This window comes from Rhipicephalus microplus, chromosome 3, assembly GCF_043290135.1.
Source record: "Rhipicephalus microplus isolate Deutch F79 chromosome 3, USDA_Rmic, whole genome shotgun sequence".
NCBI lineage: Eukaryota > Metazoa > Arthropoda > Arachnida > Ixodida > Ixodidae > Rhipicephalus > Rhipicephalus microplus.
The window spans coordinates 83,475,195-83,501,916 of NC_134702.1; the positions used below are offsets into that span (position 1 = coordinate 83,475,195).

A 26,722-nucleotide genomic window follows, 5' to 3' on the forward strand; every position below is an offset into this window, starting at 1 on the left:
ATCCTGGCCGGATAAGAGAGGGAGAGAGAGAGGGGGGGGGGCTCCCCGCTAAGACGGAACCGCAAGGAACGCACCCTGACGAGCTTTAACAAACGCCCTGCCAAGTCCCACGCCATCTCTCATACGCGGGCGGCCGCGTATTTCAGCGAGAATCCACGGTAGCCAGCTCAAAAGGCGTTATTTTATTTCCTTGTCCGGCCTCTCCAGACAAGGAGAGGTGATGCCGAGACGCATAGCAGCAGCGCGTTGTGGTATACATCATGCGCGACGGCCAGTGGTCATACGGCGGGCGTGGACCGTCACTGGCCGAGCGCTCCATCAAGCGGGTACGCAACGTAGGCGCGGCGCGCAAGCCCGCAGGAAGGAGACAGGGCCGCCGTAGGCAGCCGCAAACGGGGATTGGCTCGACAGCGCGGCAACAAGGAGCCACCACCGGAGCGAGCCTCCCAAGCGAGCAGGACGCGAAGGAAGCGAGCAAACTAAATGCTCCGCCGCACGTTGCGGCACTTGGGGGAAGGGAAACGAACAAACCGCAAAAGAACGGCCCGCGAATAAAAGATTGCGTATACAACCTACGTAAGAAGCAGCGCCGCGAGGCACGGTAAGGCCAGGAAGGGTTGGCGGCGGGGCGAGAAGGGTGCCGCGCAACAAAATCTGTGACCCAGAGACGGAGTGGAAAATGTGGGTCAAGGGGCTTTCTCCCACTTAGTGGGTCAGCGGGACGAGCTCCTCCTCCTCGCTGCTGCCGAAACGACGAGGTAACCAGGCGCGCTCTCCGGGCGCCTGCTGCTGCCAGGGATGATCGCATCCTCCCTGCTCATGCCTCGAGCCTTGACGAGACACGCGACCGCCGACACACGCGGAAGTTGGCGCGCTCGAAGCACGGCAACGAAGGCGGGCCGTGGTTCGGGTAAGAAATAGCCGGGGCCGAGCACCCGGCGCGACTCTGCGGGAAGTGGCAGGGAAGAGAGACCTGGAAAAACCGGAAGACTGAGCAGTACCGACCACGCGCAGGAGACTTCCAGCTGACAACCCATATCCGTCCAGCAACAAAGCACAGCAAACAGTGCACGACGCGCGCACTCCTTCTCTCGGGCATCGTTTAGTTACGCGCTGTTGCATCAAAAATGAATTTTTACCAGCTCGCCCAACTGACCTTCTAGCAAAGGGGGATATATAAATTGTCCCGTATAATGTAAAACCGGCTTCGCGTACACCAAATGGATCGGCAGAGTCGATCGACATTTAATTGTCGTGGGATATGGCAACCCGCATGCTCTCGCCACCGAATGGCCGCGAAAGACGAAACAGTGTAGAAGACTCGGCTACTGCGAATGATGATAAAGCGACGCTTTTCCCGTCGACAGGACGCGGCGCTACTGGAGAAAAGGTCGGCATGGGGCTTCGCAAAAAGATGATCGAGCACCGTGCACAGTAGGCAGCGGGATCCACATGCTACCGGAGCGATTATACGGATTAGCGACGCCGCGTCGCAACCCAAATGCCATTCGAAAAGGTCGTGCACAAAGGTACCAAAGATTTACCGGAGAGAGAGATGATGACGACAACTAAGCAAGGACTTGGTTCAATTACGCTTTTATTGAAGGCTCGTTTGCCAGTTGAACCGTAATTGGCAGTAGAAAACAAACATTTATATTAAAACTCCCAGACCAACCACCATGAAATTTATCTGACACGTCTGAACTTATGTTCTCAAGACATATGCGTCTATCTTTGACAGAATTGACATTTGGTCAAGCGTGGCAAACAGACACGTCAATCAACGTATAAGATCAACGGAACAGGCACTTTCGCTTCAATACTATAGATCTCCGTGTCACGGCGGTTGTAAGCTGGAGCAGCTACTGCTACCAGTGACGAAGCTGGAATGTTTAATATATGTCGCATGAGTGCAGATACATACAAACATACGCAACGTAAAAGGCTGGTTGAACCTACACCTCCCCCCGCCCCGCAAAAAAAAAAATCTGCCTACAGCCTTAGCAACTACTACCAAAGGGAGCCCCCACACCCCGAATTCATCAGTCTTGCACGCGTATCACGCAAAACTGAATCACAAGCGCACATACAAATAAACGTACGGATATTTTCTGGTAACGCTACTGGTAACATGGGTACACCTATCGATGTACTGGTAGCAGCAGTTGTAGCAGCAAAACTTCAGGAAAAAAAAACAGCGACCTCCTCCTCTCATCTAGTGAAACGTAACTTCGGCGGCGCTGGTGACGGTCGTGGGGCTAAGGCACGTCACGCTGCGCCCAAAAACCTCCGCCGGCGGCCCCGCGGCTAATTTCCGCGCATGCACCGACCGAGGAGGAGGTTGTTGCAGTGTGCCATTTGTCCCGCCAGAGGAGCGAGCGGTCGGTCGCAACGTGGTCGCCGAATAAATCACGCACCGAAAACTGCACGCTCCGACAACGGTGCGAGACAAGATAAATGAGTTCTCCCGCGGGTCAACAGAGAAGAACAGAGGCGCAGTGAAATTGTCCGTCCGGCTTCGGCGGTTCCACTGCTGACCAGCGTACATACATATGACCACCGATGGCGCAATAAGGACGCCCAAAAGATACGACACTAAATCAGACTTGACAGGAGAGAGAACATCACTCTTCGGAAAAACTGGCTCGGCGTTTCCTCGCCGGCTATTAGCGTCAAACAAGTGGGCCCGCGCGTGAAAGTGTTAACTCCGCAGAATTATTTCTTACCGTGTTTGCATAATATTTTTTTCTCGCGTTTTTTTTCACTCGCCCTTTTTAGTTTCTTGTTTTAGTTTCTTGTCTGCTTATTATAATAACTATGCTTAATATCAGAGGACACCCCGCTGCAAGCTTTGGCTTTTACCTAAGGCATATGGGCACCGCAATCTTGGGCTGTTAAGCTGATGTTTTCCTGTTTGTATTTTGTATTTGTGACGTGAGTTATTAAGGCCATAAAACATATTATGCACCAACCCAACAGTTTTCATGCGTATGCGTCTGCCGAAACACTGTTCGTTTGGTGGTTAAAGATGCGAAACACAAAAGATAACAGCCCGATACGGCGGCATTGAAACACATCTGTAAAATATTCTATATATCTTGATTTTATAGACGGAGAATCAAATCACGTTGAGAAGGCCCGCATCTTTCTTCGCGCATCCCCCCCCCCCCCCCTCGTTCCCCTTTGATTGATTGATTTGCGGGGTTTAACGTCCCAAAACCACCATATGATTATAAGAGACGCCGTAGTGGAGGGCTCCGGAAATTTCGACAACCTGGGGTTCTTTAACGTGCGCCCAAATCTGAGCACACGGGCCTACGACATTTCCGCCTCCATCGGAAATGCAGCCGCCGCAGCCGGGATTTAATTCCGCGCCCTGCGGGTCAGCAGCCGAGTACCTTAGCCACTAGACCACCGCGGCGGGGCTCTCGTTCCCCTTTACACAAGTGTCTCCAACATCTACGACTTTCTTCCAAGAGTAGGGTCATTTACAACGGTCCCATTTTTTTTTCATCAAGATAGTTTTGTTCGAAATAGAGACAGCTCTCGTGAAACCATGACGAATGGTCCGCACGGCCGACTATACTTCAGAAAACAATCCACAGAAGCAACATGGGGCTTCCGGCGCACATATTCCGAGGATTCGACGCGCATGTTATAATAATACCATGCACAGTAGTCGCGCGGCTTATAAAAGGAATCGGCGTTTTATTCAACAACGCGCAACGCCTGGAACGAGGCCAAACAAGTTGGCATGAAACGTGCTTTCCCCGCCGGCCGAAAAGCCTGGACATCTGGTATGCGCATGTTGCAACGGTCGAAGGAGTAGTAGTTTAACAGTAGACGTACTATACTACTACTACATGTACTGCGCGCAGTGAAGTCGCGCAGACAAGGAAGGCACCGGGTAGGCTTCTCCCTTCAAAGGAAGAAAACCGTTCGAGACGGAATCCTTTTCGGCGAAAAGAGCAAAGCCTCTTAATGTTAGGAAAAAGAACGAGACAGACGACAAAATAAGGGCCCCTATAGGGAAAGAGGCCACGCCGGGTGGGATACCGTATACATTGTTTGAGAACATGGAGGATTGGGGAGGCTGAACACGCTCGCGATGGAACGCGCACCGACATTCACGGAAGTATACAGCGTCGCCTATACTCGCCTGTTCGGCAACCAATGTTGTTTTTGGTCACCTCAATGCACGCTACAGCGCTGAGCCAAAAAGAAGAGCGATGTCCAAACGTCTTGCGTACCTATACGCGAGTGAGCTCACAAGATAGCAGGGTATACCAAGAATTCAATGTGCTGTTTCGCGAACGCAGCTTCGCTTTGCGTACAGTCTCTCGACGAGGTGTGAAACGGAGGATGAAGGCATTACTTTATTTAACAGAGAATAGAACAAAGGAGCCTTGCATGTGTCCAACTCATTGTTGGAGATTCGGAGAACACCTTGATTGTTGAGAACCAACAACCAAACGATCACGACAGACACGCTGTAGGACACGGCGCGAAGACAATCTCGGGCCTCTAAAAGTCGTCGCGGTATATATATACGGAGCTTGCGACAGGAGCAGAAAGACGGTGGACATCAAAGGCGGGTCAGCCAGTGTTCGAATGACTTCGCGCGATGACTGGCTGCGATGGGGAAAGGAAGAAGAAGAAAAATGGCCGCCTCATCTTTCAAATGCGCAGACAGAGACGAACACAATAGACTGCGATACGCCTCGCGTTTCGCGGGAAATGCGTTGGCGCAACCAGAACACCAAGAACTGTCTTGCTCGAAGCCTTCCAAGCTACAGCCAAACTGCTCGCCCGGGGGGCGACGGGCACTTGCAGGACAGAACGTACATGCTTATACGAAACCGCGGCTGTATCGATTACGTCGCGTTATCAGCTGAACAGCTGTTCACCTTCGCCGCTTAATTATTTTGCCGCTCCTCGGCCTTCGGCTCTTGCCTGGAGCGCGCAGGAAACGAGAGCGCTGCTTGCGCGGGCAGAAAAACGCACGCACGACGAGGGAATAAGAAAGTACGGCGAGCACGACAGTTTCACAAGGGTTACGTCAGCGGCGCCACGGCCCGGCAAGCGGAAAGAAGTGTCCCCAGGGACACTGCATGAATGCGTACAGCCTTTACGAAGTAGAGGAAAGACGATTAGGGAAAAGGTAAGAGAGAAAATTAAATGCGCGAAGACGGAAAAGTAAAAAGAAGCTAACAAATGGAAGCGCGAAAAGCCATCGGGTTGATTTAACGAACGTTTATCTCCATCGCGGCTCGCAATCAGAAAGATGCAAACGCTTAGTAACAGCTCGCAGCATTACTAATCATACGAAGCCTCCAAGTGAACACTCCCGAATATAGGTAACAGTAAAAAAATGTGGTAATGGCAACCAATGAGGAAATGCGCGCGTGGCTGCATTTACGATTCTTGTTAATGTGCACGAACGATGAAGACAAATAGCGAAAGAAGAAAAAAAACGGAAATATGGTGTGCCCGCGGCGACCACCGGTGCAAATTCTTCGAAAACGCCGCTTCCCTGCCCCCCTTGACGGCCGATTGGCCCATGTGCGGCACATGCTGCGCGTCGCTTGCGACAGTCGGCAACTGTACCTGCGTCTATCTATAACACGGATCTGTGCGCAGCAGGACAGGATTGCGCAGGACTCTTAAAGAGGCGTCTGCAGTATACGGGTGCCGACTGGCTCCTCACAAGGGCTCATCATTTGTCGCCGGGCAGCGCTTTCTCAACGACCATGGCACGGCTCCCGATTTCCTTTGTCTCCAGCAGCGACTATCGGCTCCCGACAGTGGACCGGAGGGCGCGACGAAGCTCTCTGGGCCACCTCAGCATTGTTGGTACCGACCACCAGGGATACTAAGAAAATGGAACGCTCGCTGAGCACAGTGACACGCTGAAGTGTCAGTGGCCTTTTTGGCACGTTTCCAAAGAACGATGCCTGGGCGCTTACATAGTCAGCCGTGACCCCCTTGCTCACAACTAAAAAAGAAAATGATAAGCACGTGCAAGTTTGGTTTTGCTGGGCCTACTCGCTAGGCTATGTGTTGTGGCGCTACCATCAGATCTCTTAAACTGCATTGCCGGGTGCCCATAGAGCAAACCTTACCTGCCTCGCACTGCAAGGGACACTGCTGCGCGCTACTGCACGCGGTGAGAACTCAAGCTCCGCCCACAAGAATCGTGGTGGACTCGTCCTTCGTCTCGATGTCTCACCGAATGCAAGCGCTCCTGTCATCCTCAATGTTCCTAACGAGTGCACGTGCGTCGAGTATCAGCTGCGTGGGCGAGTTCACACCGAAATGCCGCATTGGTCGCTATTGTATTAGGAAACCGCCACACGGACATAATCGGCATTCGGGACAATCAAACACATGTCCTCATCTTTAGCAGAATCGATGGCTCCACTATCACCACGGGTGTCACGCTGTTACGATGCAGTGAATAGTAGAATATATAGCTAACTGTAGCCTTGCAGGACACTTGTGATGAAAAAAAATAAAAATGAAGATCAGCTCTCGACTACCTATAGTAGGCGTCGCAATGAAGTTGTCGACCAGCCTTCCTCGAACGGTATTCAGAAATAGAGCCTGCAGTGCTTTTAGAGGTACCCTTCTTTTTTTCAGTTCCGCGAAGCAGTGAAGCATACTATTACGCTAACGAAGCCCGAGACCGACCTTCCGAAGCGCTGCCAACAATCGGCGAAACCGGCGAATACGCGGAACGCGCCCCAGACAGTGACGTCACAAGGCGGGCGCTTCGCCGATTGCGAGAAGCCGCGGCAGGGCTAAAAGAAAAGAAAGGGAGAAGTGGGCAAAGATGGACGGAAAGCCAATAAACAAAAAGCCCGTCTGGCGGTTATAAGGTGTCCCAGTCAATTCAGAGAAGATGGTGGTTGCCGTAGGATATTAGCACGAACAGAAACAAAACGAACAACGGTGCTTTGGCACGCAAATGAGAGCCCGAACGAATCGACGTATATGTCACCCATCAATAATTGATCAGAATAAAAGAGCGGAGTGATAAGACGAAACGGTTCGCCTGATTTCTCACGTAATAGCTTCGATTTTCTTCATCACGATTGGTCTTCATTGCTTTAGTTGAAAGGGTAGTTTTCTCTCTCTCTCTCTCATATATATATATATATATATATATATATATATATATATATATATATATATATATATATATATATATATATATAACAGACAATAATGCCAAGGAAAGTATAGGGGAAGTTGTTAGACCAAGTGTAATGTAAATGTGAAGAAAGAAAAGTGGGTGAAAAGATAACTTGCTGTGGGCAGGAACCGAACCTCCGACCTTGGAATAAAGCGACTATTGGTCAGTAGCCAACTCGTAATAAGTTCACGTGCTACGTGACGCCAAACAGGCTCATAAAGAGCGCCACACTCGCCGCCATGGCTACAGCTAGGTGGCGCTGACTGACACTCCCACGTTTAATTTCACATATAAGCGCAATAAAGTGGCTGGGAGGATAGCCGCCCTGGTAGCTCAGTGGTAGAGCATCGAACGCTTTATTCGAAGGTCGCACGTTTCGTTCCTGCTCACGGCAAGGCATCTTTTCACCCACTTTTCTTTCTTCACGTTTACATTACAATTGATCTAATAATTGAATTTTTTTTTTTTGTTGAAGCGCACTAAAGACGGACGCTGTCGTTGTCAGCATCTTCTGTCCGTCCGTCTTTAGTGCGCTTCAACAAAAAAATCAATTATGAACGTAATCCAACTAGCCCAACCTGCCACCTTGCTGGTCTAATATCTTCACCCATACTTTCCTTGGCATTATTGTCTGTTAGATCTCATTGATATTGTGTGAAAACACGGAAAAACGAGCCCTTAAGCATACACTTATATAGTCGAATGAAACCATCTCAGTATTGATCCTCCCCTGTCCCCCATTTAAACACTTTCTGGCTTCAAATTGCTTCTGCACTGTCCCCGTAAGGCCAACCTTTGACTAAAAGACGGTGTCTCGCGATGACACCCCGAAACGTCATAACGTCATCGCGTGATCTTTTGCACCACTGGTGTTGACGCCGACCCCCCTTGAACAGTGACGTTTCGCATTTGACGAGGCATCTGAGGATTCTGCCATAATAATGTCATAAAACGTACAATGCAACAATCCAGGCGTTCTCGTGTGTGTGTGCGTCTGACCGTAGCGGTTTATCCTTAGCGGTTTATCCATGTTAAAGGTTAGCAGCCCAACATGGCGGCACGAAACCTATCCGTAAAGTAGAACGTGCCGACGCACTGGCGCCGGGCAGGAAGACTCGCGACTTCCCACAAATGACGCGTCATCACATGGCGTAACCACGTGGCGGAATAAGTAAACGCTGAACCATTGGTAAATAATGCGGGTGATACGCCTGAACGATATGCCCAACCCTCCCGACGTATAGCCGGAAGTCAGGCGGCATATACCAAGCATACAGGCTGAACACGCGAGATTGCTGAGAGAGAAACCCAGCGCGACGGAATGACATAAAACGCGTACCCCCCCCCCCCCTCCCTACTCTTCTTTTGCAACACGGACAGACAGTAGAGAATGGAAGGCCAGTCGCGGAAAGATACCATCGCAAAATGGCCACCGACGCAACAGGCGCGCTGTCCTACACAGGAGAGCAATGCAAAGTGTTCCCACAAGACGGGCGAGAGATACGTGGGAGAGAAAGACGTTCAACCTATCGTCCCTGCGTCGGAACGGTCGCATCACACTAATCGTCTGCGACGTGACCATTCTTACACCGTGGACATGACCAAACAGCCAAACACTTCACTCGCTTTTTCACCCATATATCAAACAGCTGACACGAATGAAATTAATCTAGATAGTTGAAACTCGCAATTAAACGGCAGCGCTAACAGCAGGCAAGACCGCAGAGCAAACAAAAGCGAAAGGCGGCTTTGAGTACAGCTGATGCTTTGTAGCTGGCCAGCAGGTTCCAACAATATTTTACGACTTGGAACTTTCCCAATTTTATCAAACCACCTATAACAGTAGTTCTCCTCCATCTTTAACTGCGCTTCCCTTCCATTGACGCCGATTCCAGATTGTAATGGATCACCGGCTATAACACAGTCTGCACAACCTACCTTAACAACCGATTCATTGCCATAACGACATATAAACTTCAATGCAGAATAATCACCATCCGTCCTTACGTGATGGCGCATTTTGTAAACCTAACTTGGCCTAGTATACATTTTTTGAAGATGTCACAACCCCATCACGTCACGATCGGATGTATCACGGCAATTTCAACGTGGCGTCGAAAAAAAAAAATGGCAGCATATCCACGGAGTGAATGATGGAGAGTGGGGCGAAGCATTCGTCCGTCCATTCGTTGTTGCTTCCGCCCGTCCATGCGTCCATCCACTCATTCGTGCGTGCGTCTGTTCGTGCGTCCGTCCATGCATCCGCCCCTGCGTCCGTTCATGCATCCATCGATGCATCTGTCTGTGTGTCCGTTCGTCCATCTATTCAACACTCCAAGTACCACCATCTCAAATATATTCATCATATATTCGGATGGATGGATGGATATGGCTGTACCCTTTAGATCGGGCGGTGGCTAGCGCCACCAAGCCGTAATACTTAATGAATTCAAAACTATTTATTTTTTTTCCTTAAAAAGTGAGTTTGAGGATTCGTACTTTGCCCATATAAAAGGACCGCCATGATGATGATGATGATGATGATGTGATGGCGGCCGGCCCCTTTGCAACGGGGGAACACACTCAGTGTCCTGGCCTCAAAAAGAAAAGTGGGAAAAGAAAAACAAAAAGCACAGAGAAAAAAGAAAGGACCAAGAAAAGGATCCACACTCTTGAACGACACAGGCAAGAGACGCGCACACAGTGGTCTAGGTCCTAAGTCCGCCGTATAGTTGCCCACCACTCAGTAAGCCGCCTTTTCGTGGCTGCGACCGCGTACCGTCCCCCCCCATTGTCGCTGCTTCCATCTTCATCAAGCCTTTGAAACCCGAGCGCCTGTGGGAGGGTTGCACCCTCCACCTGAGAAGTTGGGAGACTCCTGCAGTGAAGGACGAGATGCTCCTGTGTCTCACTCGCTACGCCGCAAACTCTGCACAGGTTGCTGACCACAGTGGCATCAAACTTTCTGCGGTACTCCAGAGTGCGAAGAGCCCCAGCTCTCGCCTCGAACAGGAGGCTGCTGCCAATGCTATTGTCATAGAGGCGCGACCCACAGATGCTGTCCTGGTGTTTCCTGTAGCACTCGAGAGTGGACTTCGCCTCCATAGCTTCTCGCCATCGGGTTTCTTCTGCTTCTCTGACTCGCATGCGGACCTCGACCGTCCACTTGGCTGCTGTTTCAATAGGACTGGCTTCTGCAAAGAAGCCATACTTCTTCTCCAGCTGGTAGAGTCGTCGTGTCCAGTCAGTCCTCATGCATGTTGCCGAAAGGTACTCGAACACGCGGCGCGCCCATCGAGTGCGTCGCATGAGCGTGAGACGACCCCGATAGGCAATCTTGCTGGCGGCTTCCCGAGCTTCAAAGCTGGACCATCCGACGTCTCCCTGAATCGCCTCGTTGGCCACTCGATAATGGCAACCGAGCGCTGCACGGCCGACCTCTCTCTGCTGACGCTCCAACCACTCCCGTGTCGTTGGCGATATGCACACTACCGCGTTTCCAAACGTCCCATATAGAAGCACCGCCATCCAGCGGACATTCCAAGGACTAAACGAGAGGTGGCACACGCACAGTTTCTTACGGCTTGCGCTTCGGGTTTACTTCCCACCTTTAACCACCTCGAGTTCATGGTATATACTAGTCCACTGTATTCATGCCCCTGCGGCCCAACGCTCGCTACTTATTTCTAAAACCAAGAAGGTTACGCCCACAGAGTATAACGTATCAACCCTTTCTTGTCAGATAGTGCTCAATGTACATGCCAATGACTGCTAATGGAAATCGCAGCGTGCACGTTAACTAAAAGCCGAATGCTCCTGTCTCTCATTCCCCCTTAGGAGCCATTGGCATGTACACTGAGTACTATCTTTTATTGTTCAACAACGCACAAAAGAAATCTCTCACCGGCACCACCTTGGAGGTCAGAATGTTATGCTTGTTACACACTACAACGGCTACGAGGGACGAACGGGTGCCACTATAAGAAGTTTTGACCCTAAAAAAAAGGACCTTTCGTTGTTCGCGCCTTTACTGGATGAGCCGTGCCCGGCGAGAGGGGGCGTGACATGTTCGGTGCCAGAATTGCAAGTCGAGAACCCAGTTCAGATCATGGTGGTTCGTCGCCTTCCATTAGAGGCTACCACCAGCCCTCCACATCGCGTGGTAGATTTTAAGTGATGGCGAGTGAGCGGCGACAGATGAGTCGACGACGCGTGCGAGCGTCAGCGGCGGGTAGAAAACCAGCCAGAAAAAGATACGCCCCACGTAGAACGCAGGGGAAAGACCGCATATAAGAGAGAGAGAGAAAGTAAAAAGCGCGAAGGAAAAAGGCAGCGAGGGAGGGAGAGGGGAGTGTACGAGGCACCAGGATCAGCGCCCCCGGGGTCAGTTAACCCAGCCCTTCCGCTGTTCGCCGTAGAGACTGCCAATCACCCCACTCCTTCCCCGGAACGGGCGCAGGGGCAGAGGAGGAGGAGGAGGAGAAAAACTGCACTACTTCGAAGGAGTACTGTGCGAGAACGCGGGGCGCGGCGTTGCTTGCCAAAATCACTGACCGTGCGCGGTCATCACCCGAGCACCCGCTGCGTTCTGTGTCCACGCCGCGCGGAATGACCGGGAGCACCGCCAAACAAAGGTGACTGCCCGAACCCCCCCATCCTCGCCCGAGAAAATTCCACTGATACCACGCCAAAAGGGTGCAGGAAAGTTATCTGCATGTTTTGTTAACCTCCCCCCTGGTCAGTTGATTCCTACTAAAGCAACATATATATATATATATATATATATATATATATATATATATATATATATATATATATATATATATATATATATTAGGGGGCCGCCCGAGGGGAGTTCACCTTATATTCTTTTTTCTTTTTTTCTGTCTTTCTCCTCTTTCCTTTCCATCTGATTGATTTGAGATTGTATAAAGCTGAGCACCAACAAACTGTACCTTTAATCCTGATGAAGGCCAGACTCTAGGCCGAAACGTCAAAATAAACCACGTTGTGACCACTCACGGAGGATCTACTGGACTATATGCAACGCTACGGCCACTCAACCACCAGACACACACACACACACACACACACATATATATATATATATATATATATATATATATATATATATATATATATATATATATATATATATATATATATTGTACCACAAAGCATGAGAGCAACAGCTGGGCGTCACAGGGAAAATCGACCTCCAGAAGGCATTCCCCCCTCCTTCCGTCGTCTATTTCGTTCCAAGCATACGACAACCGACTCCAATCAGATTGCTCCCTTCCCCGTGCGAGTAATGAGCACCCCTTCAGACTCAACAGCATTTCTCCGATGCTATTGTTCCGAGCTGTCAGTGGGCCACCGAATACTGTTCCGTTTGAACCGTGTCGTCACGCGTCGTACACACCATCACTGTCCACGTGGCGGGCACTGCCGAATTTCGAAATCGGCCAATCAGGAAGCACCAAACGTGGGAAAAGCATTCCGCGGTAATAGGCCCGCGAGTTGCTTGAATGGTGAAGGCGGCGCAGACTCGCAAAGCATTCCAGTTCCGATCCTTCGTGCATACCGAGAAAAAGAAGGCGGGAGCGATCTCCAGCGGCGGCCGTCAACGAGGAGAATATCGACCGCGAAAATCTACGCGCTCGCCGCAGCAGCGAAGCGACCGATTCGCGGGAGTGCGCGGACAGTTCGGGGAAGATGCCGCCGCAGTGCACGAGGGTCAGGCGCTGCACCATCGGCTTCGCCGTAAAGCTCGGGCGATCATGCTGACGATGGCTGGCGAGCAGGCCACTGTTTTAGAAGATCAATACTCGGCCCGATTTCCGGGCTCCACCACCGCGGGCTGTTAAATATTCTCTTATTTTTGCATATTACGGCGTCAATTAATTACTCACAGAATATTTTGTGCATTCATCGAGTCGAAGTATGTGCGAGGGTGCAGGGAGACACAACCCGTGCCACTACGAAACGCCACAAGAAGTTGTGACGTCACAAATTTTCGCGATCTGTGACATCGTATGGTAAAAGGCCATTACGTGATAGTGATTTTTTTTTTTGCATCCCTCGTCCCCGACGCCGCGGTGCGGTCGCCGCTAAGGTCAAATTTCCCGTTTGATAAATCTACATTTCGTGACCTCATTAAGACATTCACCTCCTTAACAAGCCCGTGAAACGCCGAACCCGACCGTTTTCATGCGTACGCGTATACCGTAACACCGTTCGTTCAGTTGTTAAGGGCACAAAAGGGCAAGAATTACCTTCGCATTCTCAAACGCTCATCCACTCGAATTTCACCCTTCACTTGACAAAGTTGAGCACTGCGCCACCACTCGGCTCAAAATGACACTGCGCTACTAAAGAATCGCAGCACACTATCGCCGATATGCAGTGACTCGTCGTGCCTAGAGATGACGCTTCCGTCGGCTTTCTCTAGTGAAGGGGAAGCGTTGAGTGAAGGGAGGCTATAGAAGACGGGGCTAAGGCTCTCGAAACTCATCCGCAAAAACAGACTGAGCAGTGACGACACTTCCCGCGCGGCAGTGACGCAGGTATACTAAAGCACACCACAGGGTCACCGCTCATCCAGCAGAAGAAGAAGCTGGTTTCTTTGTTGTCCCCATTGCCCGCTTCTGCCGCCGATGGCGACAGAAACCGGCAGAGCCACTTAACGCGGTTTCAGCGGGGAACGGGGCAAACAGAAACAATAACAAAAAAATGCCGCAGTAAAATGACAACCACGCATTCAGCGAAGAAGAAGGGCAAGGCAAGTGGAACGGCCAGTTTTGTCGGATTTTTGTTTTTGTTTTTTTTCCTTCACTGAACACAAAGCCAGCGCTGCACGACCGGCAAAACAGTACTCAGACGAAACCCTCCTAGAGCAGCTAACCAATGAAGCTCTATCCATTTAATGCAACCGCACCAGCGGCCACATTCAAATTATATCACCAAACACCGGCCCTTTGGGCAACTCAGAATCTGTCTGGTGAACAGCTAAAGTTTCTTTACCACTGCGGGATAAGGTATAAAAATTACACGAATATCATGGTGGTTGCAGTGGTCGGGCATAGTCAAACTTCTTTGTTGAAGGGGGGTGGGGCAGGAGTTTACTACTCTCTACGCATGTTTGTGCATGTTTACGTACGCATGCAAAACCCAACCAAATGCAAATTCGGTATGCTCTCTCCGGTCACGCCAGTGGTAGTCGTGGAGGGGAGTTCGGGTAGAACAGGTGAACGTACTAGTCTTCAGCCGCGCTGACCATCCGTGACTGGAAAACTGAGCAGTGGCGACATTTAACTTTTGTTTAATGAAACAGATGTAAAATTTAACCGCAGCCTTCTATCATGCAGTCCTCGCGGACTACAGTGAAGACAGACGCGAGATCTTACAAACCAGATGGACATTGCATACTATACTAATAGCAAGCAGTCTTCGCGTCGGGCATTTTCACTCAAAAGGTCGACCCCGATTCGAGCGACGATATCGAGAGGACTCCCACAAAGACGGCGGTTCACTCAAAAGTGTCTCGAAAAAACCAGCGCTTAAACAGCGCTTCAAATATATATATAAGAACGCGGCGATAACAACACAGAGATAGGGAGGCAGAAACAACACACGAGGGGAGCCACTTAGTAGTAGTGTGCAGGACGGCAACGAAAAAAAATCCTGCAACAGGCGGGCGAGGTCGACAACCTAAAATGTCTACGAAACAACCATCACGGACAAAGCGCAGAGACAGCGGCACTCTCGCAGAAGCGGCAAACCGAAAGCAACGCCTTGTGGAAGAAGTGGCCCCCATACATACGAACAACGCACCAACAAGGGAGAAGCATCCGCGGTAGTTGGTTGGGTTGTCCGCATCGGAGAGCCCTCAAGAATTTATGGCCGCGCTGCCGTTCCCGACGAAAGGGGGAGGTCAGATGAGGCGGAAAGAGAGAGAGAGAAGCAGCGCGCGGCGGAGAATCGGCCAGCGCTGGGATCGTCATGATTCATGCCCTCGCTTCTTGTTTAGGCTCCGCGGCACTTACGCCGCTGCTTGCTTTGAACATCAAAGAACACTAAAGTCTAGAGATTGTCTTTGAGCGAGATTCTTCGGAAACCGCCGCTGCCACTAAAAGGCAGGCCTCTACGGGCAGGGATGCAAGCGCTGGTGCCCCTCCACCCCCCACCCCCCCTTCCCCCGCCCCACGACTGCGAATCGTCAAGTGCGCTGTCAGCACCTGCGCGGCAGGCCGACGCGGCGCACGTCCCAAACGACCTCCTCGCATGCTGCCGGCATGTGAAGACCCGGCGCTACAGCACTAACGTCAGCTGGCTGCAAACTACTGTTTGCTCTGGCGAGCTAGACGCTTGAAGCTGACCACATGGCGCGTTTTTGTACCCCCTCCCTCAAATGGGACGCGGCTGTTGAGAAACTTCGACGCCGGAAGCGACATACCACACACGGCTGCATTGTACGACGTATCTCGACGACAAGCAGGGACGGCGCAAGTTCTCACGGGTCGTGTTGGCCGGTCGACTTTCAGTGGAATGAACGGCAAAGCGCCGCCAACAAGCGAATTGCCACAAGCCTGATGTATGCATACGCGCTTGCGTGCGTGTCGGCGTATGGTGACATTGATGAGGTACCTCAACCGGACTCAAAGGCTCATCAGTCCATCTTTTTATCCCCGTATTTCACGCCTACGTCGCTCTGTGGTGTATACGTATTAGTGTCGCTCGTATTCGTAAGAAATGTGCTGCACAATAGCTCTCTTCCAATCACAGTGCCTCGATCGCTTTCAACATGTCTGAGAAGAGCTGTCCCGCGTACTGCAAACTTCTCCACGCATTTCTTGTGCGCTCGTAGTTATGCATGAGTCTAGAGGTAGAAAAATAAATAAATAAAAGAAATCCTTACATGCGTCGACAGAGCTTCGCGCAAACCTGGGAGGTTTATTCACATTAACCGCATTCTTCTCCAATCTTCCCAACGACACGGATAACGGTACTTCAAAACAGATCTTCAGCTCATTCCACCGTTCTCAGTGGCCGAATTTCACGACTTCAGTACTGGCGCAGAGTACAGCCCTTTGAGCTGCATTAACACTATACGGCAACTAAGCGTCATTTTCCATCGGGGGTTACGTGACGATGCACAAAACTCAGCGGAATAAATTTTTCGACGAGATTATGGCTTTGAAAACATGTAGGTTCAGAAATTGAGAAAGTAGAGAGAGGGAGAGAGAGAGAGAGAGAGAAGGGCCGTCCAGACAAACGGCCGTTATCTTCCCAGCAATGCGGAGCGGCGTCACGCGACCAAAGAGCAAGCAGGGCCTTCGGCTAACCACTGGCCTTTGCCGATAACACCCCGACGACACGGAGGCGCGAGCGTGCACACCTTATCGGCAAAAGGCACCAAAATGTGGAGGAAGCGAGTGCACGACAGAGAGAGAGAGGGGGTGGGTGGAAGCTGCTCCACATCCTCTCCCTCCGTCGTCCCACCCCAACCAGGGACCGATACTGCACGCGCGCTACAGAAGGAAGTGGCGCCACCACCGCAAAGCCGGAACAAAACTCCCGAGGAGAGACGGACGGTTTGATCCTGGTTTAAAAAAAGCACCATCTCTAGCGTAACGGCAACAATGGGTTCGGGATGTTCCCGCGATGGGCCCACACACCTTTTCCTTGGTCCACACAAACACACGAATTAAATAAGCGCAAAAATTACGGATGAGGCGGTAGAGCAAGAGAGCGTGGTGTTGCGATGTTCAAGAGGCTCTATATTTACGCTCTAGCGTGAACTAGCGGGAAGCGCTGTGAAGTATATCTTCTCCTTTATTACGAACACGGGGAGCTATAACTCTGCACTACCCTATAGTACGCAAAATGACGGTGGCGAAGTCGTCGCAACTTTTCCTTCATACTACCATTACCTTCAGCCATGGCTCAATGTCGTGTTGCGAGTGACGTCAAACGCTCGACCCACCCCTCTCCCTTGCGACGACAGCAAGACAGAAAAAAAAACTCGTACACTAAATTTAGAGAAAAGGGGAAATAATGCTACTTGGAACGGGCGCACCGTTTCTCGTATCTCTCCCTCCATCTTGTCCTTCAGTTCTCCACAGCCGCTGAGCAGAGAAGCCAATGACAGGACTGCTCCGCAAGTACCCTGGCGGAAAGCCCTGGATCACTTTTTTTTTTTTCACTAAAACGCTAGTCAAGAATACATTTCGCGCATATTCTACAAAAATCGAGATATCTATACGGAAGCTAAAAGTTAAAATCGGCCTCGGAGCAAAGCACGTCAATGGACGTCGCCATTTTCTTCTAGCTTATTAAACGTGTCCTCTCTCGCTCTCTCTTTCTCTTCTTTAGATATATTTCCACCGGCGACCGCTCGACAACGCTGCGTGTCATGAGACGGGCGGCAAGGTTATCCTTGACTAGAGCACACAGGGAGGACACACACAGGACGTCGGGCCGGCCTTGTCGTCGCGGAGCGGGGGCGACAGGTGTCCTTCCGCCAGCTAGCAACCATCGCGGATGGCTTTTCGCGCCGGAATCGCAGCAGCGTTAGGGCCTCCCCCGCTTCGTCGCTCAATAGAGCGCGTCGGTAAATCGCTCCAAGGCGCCGCGGGTCTTTGCGAAGCACACTGAATGCCACATTAGCGAAACAGCCCGGGTTCCATATAACCCTAACGCGCCAGCTTCAGGGCAACCTTGTTTTTTTTTTTTTTTTTTCGTGGCGCTCTGGTTACAACGCACTAAAACGGATATAAAAAAGCAGGTGCGCGCGTATGTCCCTCGCGAACAAGAGCAGCAGTTTCAAGGGCATTGTTTTTAACTATACGGTATTGTACTACCAGTTTTTTTTTTTTTTTACTATGCGGTGTTATTCTGCTCTGTAGTGAACACTTGAAAGAGAGCTTAAAGATACTTGTTAAATAACGTATGCAGTGACGGCGATGAGCCATTAAACAACAAAAACAAGAAAAACTGGGTAGCGGCAAAAAACAACAAAAACAAAAAAAACTGGGTAGCGGCGAGAAGAATAGCGGAATTTCAGCGAAAGATTTTGCTTTCCTTTTTTTCTTCTTGAGCTCTTGATCCGTACTAAAGCCTCTTTGTCGGCGCACGCTAAGGAGGCCGAATTATAAAAGTAAAACAACACAAGAACAAAAGTCAAATCCACCGCGTCGCGGCGAAACGGATCGAAGAAGAATGCAGAAAGCGAGGCGGTATAGCGGCGGCCATTCACGACCTCGACCCTGTTGCCAGGGCATTAAAGAGAAAACGTCATCGAGCGAAAGTCGACGTTAAAGAAGCGCGCGCGCGCTTTTCTCTGCCCCTTCCTTTAAAGCTAAGTTGCAACAATGCAGCCTTGGATTGTGCGCGACGACGCAGACCCGAAACCAGGACGTCACCGTGAGGCGACCGCGCAGCACAGCCTTGGACTTTTTTTTTTTTTTTGCGCACTTTGGTCGTACTCAGAAAACGCTGTCGATCAGTATTTGGTCAAGGCTGCTGCGAACGTGCGGGTCTAATACGGCACAGCAAGAAGCAGGGAATTTCTTTTCACAGACAACCAAAAATCGGTTTTCCCAGTCTCCGTGAACTGCGCATGCAACGACTGGATTGGAAAAGAAGTTTTATGCGCATGCACTCAATCAGGTGAAATCGCTTGGGACTCAAATCCCACTTCAGCCACGCTCGTGATCGCCATCACGATGCTGCTTTGACAGGCTTTATCTTTCATTTATTCATTACTTTAAAAAGTGGGTTGAGGCAGTTTTTGGAGAGATTTATGGCAGCGCTCGATGAATCGTAAGGTCAGGTAGAAAAGCGGGAATCTCCTGGGCTAATGGGGAGAGTTGGCGGGCATATTTTGGACAAAGAGCTGCAGTTACGTACTGCACTGTATACGGGCTGCTTAGCGACCCGATGCCTTTCCAACGCCGTACAATAAAAATAGTGAAGCGGTATTCTGTAACAGACAATACTACGGAAGCAGAACAGATGGGACATCCTCTCAGCCCGTCGCAGAAGCATGGAGGTAACGGCTTCTTCGACATTCACTTATATACGGAAGCACGCGAGCTTGCCGCCTCCATTGAAATGCAGCCGGAATCGAACCCGCGACCTTCGAATCAGCAGCCGAGCACCCAGCGTGTCGCCGCGGTGGTAGATGAGCGGCAGCGTCTGCTTGTCACGGACATGACGGCGTACAAGCATGGCCTCCGAAATCGGCGAACGGAGCTCGCCTGGACGCCCAATCTCGGAGGTCACGGTGCACTGCGCAGCGCACTGCCCGTGATGCAGGCAGCACAGAGACCGATCGTGTCACTGGTCACGAGGAGAAAGACAGGGCGAAAAGGAGAGGTCGATGGGAACGACCTGTCGATCCTCTTTTTGCAGAGCGTCGCAGCCGGCAGGACAGAGACCGGTTTTCCGCACGTCGTTTTCCTCCCTGCCGAACCTTCTTCTCTCGTCGTTTCTCTCAGAGCGCCCCTCTTTCCCTTTTAACAGATAATCCGGAATGACGCAAGAGCAGAGTGTGCCGATTGACGAGCGAAAGTGACAGGGGCCACCATCCTGGGGGGCAAATCGAGCTCCCGAGGGGGGACCAAAAAATTCCGCCGTCGCCGAACAGGCAAGCAGGCAGTCGAAAGAACCGCTTGGCCCGCCACCTCGCCCGTCGGCAGCTCGCACGGTTTGCTCTGTTGAAAGCAGCGTGTTCAGTCCACCATCTTTGTGCGAGATTAAAATTCATGACCGAATTCAAAGTTGTCTGTAGTAGTTTCCAACCTACGAACAAGCTCCACACCCAAAACTGCCGCACGTTGATCCGAGCTAGGTTGTTTCCATTCCAACCAGTACATTTCTGGTGCTAATGTAGAACACTGCGCATATCAAAATTGCAATGTCACGTCTGACTGAGCAGTGATCTCGGTATTATTAATGAAATATGGCACGCAGCTGACAATAACATGCGTCTGCTCGGGGAAATGCGCGGAAGGTACTTGAAGTAACGGAAACGAGCAAATGCGATTGAACAGGGCGTCTATACAAATTCTCTTCGTGGGACAGCGACGCCTGCGGGCGGCAGCTATATTTATTCTCATCGTGTCTTTAACTGCATATAGATTTGAGGCATTCCTCGGCTAGATACCATAGTCACTCGCATACCGCCACCGCTGTTTAACGAAAGAATGTCTTCGATATCCACCTAGTAATTCAATTTACCACATTTCTTTTTTTTTTAATTTGCACTCCATTCGTACGAACAAGCTCCACCAGACTTAATCTGAACAATGTCAGAAACAGGAGACTTCCAAGAAGCAAACACAAAACCGTAAATAGATTGACACCACAAACGGAAATGCCCAGCGTTCTCAATTAACCACGAGCGCGTTCAGCAAGTACACCAGGCAAACTTATACTTTAATTTCGTACTCTCCACAAGCAACCCTTCTCCCTTCTTCGATAAGATTAGTGAAGTTCAGAAAAAAAAGTATACTTAAAAATTTTAACGGCCTCAACAGGTGAAGTGCAAAAAAAGTACCGGCTTACGACAGAATTTTTCCAGCGGCCTAATGTGCTATGCAATACACTAGAGCGCTTAATTTAACATGAACACCCATAACCAGCTTCCAAAGAAGTCGCAGCAGTAGGGGAAAAAAAAAACTAACGGAGAAGTAAGCTTAAAGTGTCGCCATCTTCTCTGCAGGTCCGCGGCATGCAACGTGCCACCCAACTGTTGCCAAAGTGAATTTTCCGAGGGCACGGGCAATTGCGCAAAGCTCACTGAACGTGTACACACGCTTCCATTGAAACACTACAGCTCGTTGGCCAACACACGCCCATCACGAGCCACCCCCGCCCCTCGTGGTTAAAAAGAATTCCCTCTCATAGATGTAGTAGTCGGAAACGTACGCAATACGTGCATCCTATACAGACAGGGGCTTCATGAAATTGAAAACGCATATAGGATGTCGTTGTCACACGCAATCCATAACGCGGATAAGCTATTTCTGGCATAGAGCTGCACAGAAGAAACATCGTAATATTAACTGCGTCCTAAGTGTCATGTTGTTGCTGTAAAAATTTTAAAAAATAATAATAAACACGCTTCAAGAGAAGAAGTATGAATGATATCCAGGTCACCGAATGCAATATTTATATAGAGCCAACCCACAATGAGCTAGCTTCATAGAAGACTCGTTAGGTTTCTCATAGGCAGTAAATTGTCGGATTTGCGTCATTCTCGAGACGTTTTCTTTTTTCTTTTTTTTTCATCAGCAGTGCTTCTTTGCAGCAGTTACGTTACGAAAGTTCTATGCGACGGCGCGCTGCAGCAGGAAGTCTCGAAACATGACATACAGTTCGTAATAGGCTGATGAATGTTGTCGCAATGCTTGCGAAGTTATTAGGTTTGGGCTATAGAGAAAACAATATTAGAAACGTCTGTATATTGACTTCAGTTTTTCACGCTCTGTGGGCGGAAGCACTTCCCTTTTCCATCAAGCAACATATAACTCTATGCGGGCCGCGAAAGATAATTGCGAAAGGACCCAATTTTCTGTTTAGCCTGGAAACAATCTCTAATTGAGTTTCAGTCAATGATACTGCTTCCGAGTTACACTGTCACGCATTATTACATAAGAAGGGTCATTAACTAACAAGGAAGAAGTTCGCATATACTGCGGAGTCTACGCTCCGGAAATTTCAGTCACCGGATGAACTTGTAACAAACGCACGACGCTATCACTTCGATTCGCAATACTTTCAGCTTTAAAACGGGGTGATCGTGTATGTGTGAACGCATTTGACAGGCCATATTAGGTAACAACTTAAATCACGCTGCAAAAACAATTCAGTTTGCAGGTCACGTTAAACAACTAACATCGCACCTTCACGTCAAAAATAATTAGTTACATCGTTAAAAACTCCCACGGGTGTTCAAAATACAGGACCGAAGAGGTAAAGCACACGAGATCACCCCTAAGGAGCTGTTATAAGTAAAACCGGAGAAAACTGTGCACCCCTAGAGTTCAGTGGGCATGAATAAATTTCTCGCGCGCCCACGCATGCACTCCATGTAAATAGGGGACGTTCACCGGGACAATCCAAAGCGAGCATATCGCATAATAAAACCTCGCTGTAGCGTGCACCCGTCGAATACAAAGCAGCTAGGGCAGAAGATACTCGTCTATATGTTGTACGTCGTCCTTGTATACCGCAGGTTTTTCCCAACTCTTGCGTAACGCACGACGTGCGAGTATTTCTTTGCAAGCAACAGCTAACTCGGAGGGGGAGGGGGGGCATCGACCGTTTCAAGGATGTACAACGCCACCTGCTTGATGAGGCTTTGCTGAACACACCAACGAACTACGGTCGGATAACGATAAAGAGATTTCCTTGCAACGACCTGAAGGAATGTGGAAGTTTGATGAATGACCCCACCAAACACACACACACACACACACACACACACACACTATACTGCTAAGTGCTGATACTAATTTGTTAGTGCCCACACTACAGTTTCAGTGTCTCGCACGAACTAAGCGTACTGTACATTTTGGAGCCATAGACAGTAACTCTATAGCGTGCACAGCAAAAAGAATCGGCACCTGGCGGCGCAGATGTCGACTTCACAACCCAAAGACGGCAGTGTTCATTGCGCGACGACGCAGTGCAAGGTCTCGGACCTAGTCAATTGCAACTATTCATTCGTACATATGACGACGTACAAAACACATCCACTGCCTACATTAGTCACAACGTATACTATTAAAACGTACGAAAGTAGCCGCAATCACAACGCCCGATGCACGAGAACAAGCATACATACACCACAGGGCATAACAACCTGACCCCATACATTATATACGATACATTTCTTCGGGGCAATGCTATATACCTCCGAAACATCTGCGTCAAATTCAATTCACGCAGTGCCGTGCCGTCCCAGGCGCTGACACGAAATATCAAGCACACGCAGCAAGAGCAGCAGGTGACGCGACCCAAGAAAAGCCAAACAGACGCCATGGGGGTGGGTTTATCTGCACGGCGGCTGTTAAATAAGAGCCAGCTGCCCTCCACAGTCGGGGGGGGACTCATCTGGCCCCATCGACCGATGAGGAGGAGGTCGTCTCTCGTCCAACGTCCCTCGAAATACGAGCGGGCCGCCGAGGGGGGAGGTGAACTGCATACGCCAAGGCCGCGAGCGCAGCTGACAATTCCAACGGAGCACTTCTCTGCTCCGATTTCCTTTTTTTTTTTCCTTTGTGAACTTCGCAGCGAAAAAATACGCCGCTAAGAGGAGCCGACGGCAGATGCCGACTGGCATCACCGCAGTCATTCTCTCTCTCTCTCTCTCATCATAAGCGCGGCCATAAAGCAAGAGTGACAATGAGCAGGCAAGGCGGCGGCGCCTTTGTTAGCGAACACTTGCCGGCTCTGAGAGGCATGCGACTCGCGTTGCCTGAGCGCCAGAAGAAAAACGGGGACACTTTTCACGCGCGCGAAGCGGTGGCTTATTAAACGAGGAACAAAAGAAGGTGGACATTGAATTAAGACTGAATGAAAGACACTGGAGTTGAATCTAAAGAGTATGGCCGACATTACACGAAGTTAGCCACTAGTCATTATCACAAGGTCGTCATTAGCCAGTGTGCTGCTGACAGTACGGAGTCGGCACGGTCGTCGACACAATCGTAACACGAAAGACTGTCTTCAATAGCGTCATACCGTAGCTACAGAGAAAAAAAAAGCACAAGCAAGCTCAAGATACGAACTTTTCTTCAGGACAGACCGGCAAGGCGTGACACATTCGAATCGCAAACGATAAAATGAAATGTGCCACCAAGTATGATGAAGTCGCACGTAGCGTTTCCAATTAAAAAAAAATTCGCGCATGTGAAAGATCACCTTGTGCAGAGCCATGATTCCATAACAGTAACCAGAGTACAAAAATCACATCATCTCCCCAAAGGGGTCCACGGGGTGATGCGGAGCATCGCGGTTGTGCAGCTCGAGCTGTCGGTTTTTAGATGCGAAGCAGCTCTTTGACTATAGCCTATGTAACACTGTCCCTCCGTTCAACTCCCTCGTCCTTACGACAAGGGAGGTGCGGTCCGTGTCACGCGGCCCTACCCCAACGCAAACGAAGTTAAACGGAGAATTTCGCAAAAAAAAAGATCGGCGATCTCCCATTGCAGCGGAACGAGGTAACCAGAGGTACTCTCGTTCCCAGAAATAAAAAAAAATCTTTTTCGAGCCCTAAATTGCCACAGTAAAAACAATAATACATTTTGGCAATATTAAACGTTCTTTCGAAGCAGTACTCATTCATAACGTGCGTTTCTTCCCATACATGTACAGCCGCCAGAGTGCAGCTGCACTACACACCTATGCCCTCCCTACCATGCTTCGTGAGTCGGGACAATATGTTTCGTCAATTTCGTCCGTGCGTGTAATTGTTGTCGTCGCCGTGTTTGCGCTTGCCCGTGAGAGGAATGACTGACAGTGCTGCATCATCATCAACTGCTGAAGACACCGCGGTACAGTATATATGCAGAAGACAAAGTGGAACTAGTCCAGTACGGCCCAATTGTAAACAAACATAGCGTTAGGCACAAGGTGACCAGCGTCACTGCCAGCGTCGCTACGTTTAGCGAATGCGTGATCATTTGAAGTATTTTTTAATGATTCCTTTGCTTGAGACTAACTTAATAGTGTTTTTTTTTTGTAAAAACCACATAACGAAGATTCACAGAAAACTAAACTAGAGCTGAAATGAGGATACTTTTGCGAAAACCAAACAGCGCCGGCTGAATCCTCGCGGAAACTATACAACCTTGTCACTGTCGTGTGACACTGCCTCTACTCCAACTCCGTCGAACTCCCTGGTGGCCGTCTGACAGGGGTATAAATACCAATCCCGGCCGCTGTTCGTGGGCGCGACGACAACACCGATGCCGCGCTTCGCGTCATCTAATCGAAAAACGCAAGGGGATCATCACTCGGGCCGGACAGGAGAGGCACACCTGCCACCGCTTGCGTTTGGACACCTGCCCCTAGACACCTGGGTAAATCGCAGCAAGACAAGAAGAAGACAGTGATGCCCCCGCTTTCTAGAGCCACAGGCGTCTGCAAAAACTTCGTCCGCGGGGAGAAGGAAACGAGCAGATGGTTAGTTGTGTGCGCCATTTGAGGGGCGAAGCCCTTTAGGGTATAGCCTTGTCACCTGTCCGTCGGCGTGACACGCTATGGATATCTATATCCATATCCACGTGTGGATATTTGTATTTAGACATGTGTGCAGTATATACAAAGTTGTTCATTAATCACAATGCGCACATGGTGTTGAGATGTCCGTATGGATATCCATATGGACATCTCCACACATGAGCACTGCGATTAATAAACAACTTTGTATACACTGTACACACGTGTTGTCACGTCTTTACAGGGTCGAGTGGGCAATGTACGGGGGTTAATGATCCCCCAGAGCTTCGCCCACTCGTTATCATTCACTTCGTGGATATGCCGAGATTTTTTTTCTTTCTCCCCCCCCCCCCCAAGCCTCTTGCCTACATGCGTTCTTCATTCTTTAGTTGCGGCGATTAAGTGAAACCTATGCACATTCCTAGGCTATTTTCTACCCCTAGAACGGCGGATCATCGTCTTTTTTTCGATTAAAAGTAGCTGCTAAAACAGTGCTCTCTCTCTCTTTCTCTCTCTCTCTCTCTTTATATATATCTGTGTGTGTGTGTGTGTGTGTGTGTGTGTGTGTGTGTGTGTGTGTGTGTGTGTGTGTGTGTGTGTGTGTGTGTTACACACTTTGCACGTCTCACTTTTTTTCTCACACGTCGTCAGGCGAGCGAGAACAGTGATGTGTTGGAAGACGAATCTTTCCTGTTCCCGCGCACACACATACGCTGTACGGGACAAGTCGCACGACGGGCGAAGCGCGCGTCCCTTTTCTCTCGTGAAAAAAAAAAACAAAAAACCCCGGCAATATCAAACTAAAACACTCTCTTAAATGTACGAAATCGGCCGCATCGGGGTCCATCAGCGAGAAGCGTGCGTCCGCTGTGCGCTGTCCTCGCGCTCGTTTTCTTCGCCTGTGGTCTTCGTGTTCTTGGCTTTGCCCTCGGTCATTTTCCTCGCACGCTCGTGTTTTCTTGTTGTGCGTTGCAGCGCTGGAGGAGGCGTTTCCGGTCTGGTGTCGTCGCCTGTGTCACTTTGGCGACCGAGGCCGGAACCTTCGTTCGGCTCGCTGGTTGGCGTGACGCTGGGAGGTCGCCCTGCGGCTCTCTGTTGGGCGTCCCGGTTTTCATTTGTTTTCTGCTGGCCCTTTTCCTTCGACTTGGCCCGCTTTCTTCGCGCCGAGTGTGTAAGTGGCGCGAAGGCGGGCTTTCTCGCCGGAACGCGCGTTACATGCTGGTTGCGTTGCCCCGCGCGCGCGTGGGTTTATTAGAAAAAAGCGCCGGCGAAGGATTAGGCGGCCTGTCCCACAGC

General features: G+C 50.1%; 1 protein-coding gene across 1 annotated transcript in view; it reads right to left on the reverse strand.

The window, feature by feature from the left end:
• Nucleotides 1–26,722, reverse strand: part of nmo (serine/threonine-protein kinase nemo) — a 94,393-nt gene that overhangs the window by 11,599 nt on the left and 56,072 nt on the right. The gene's annotated exons all lie outside the window — the stretch shown is intronic.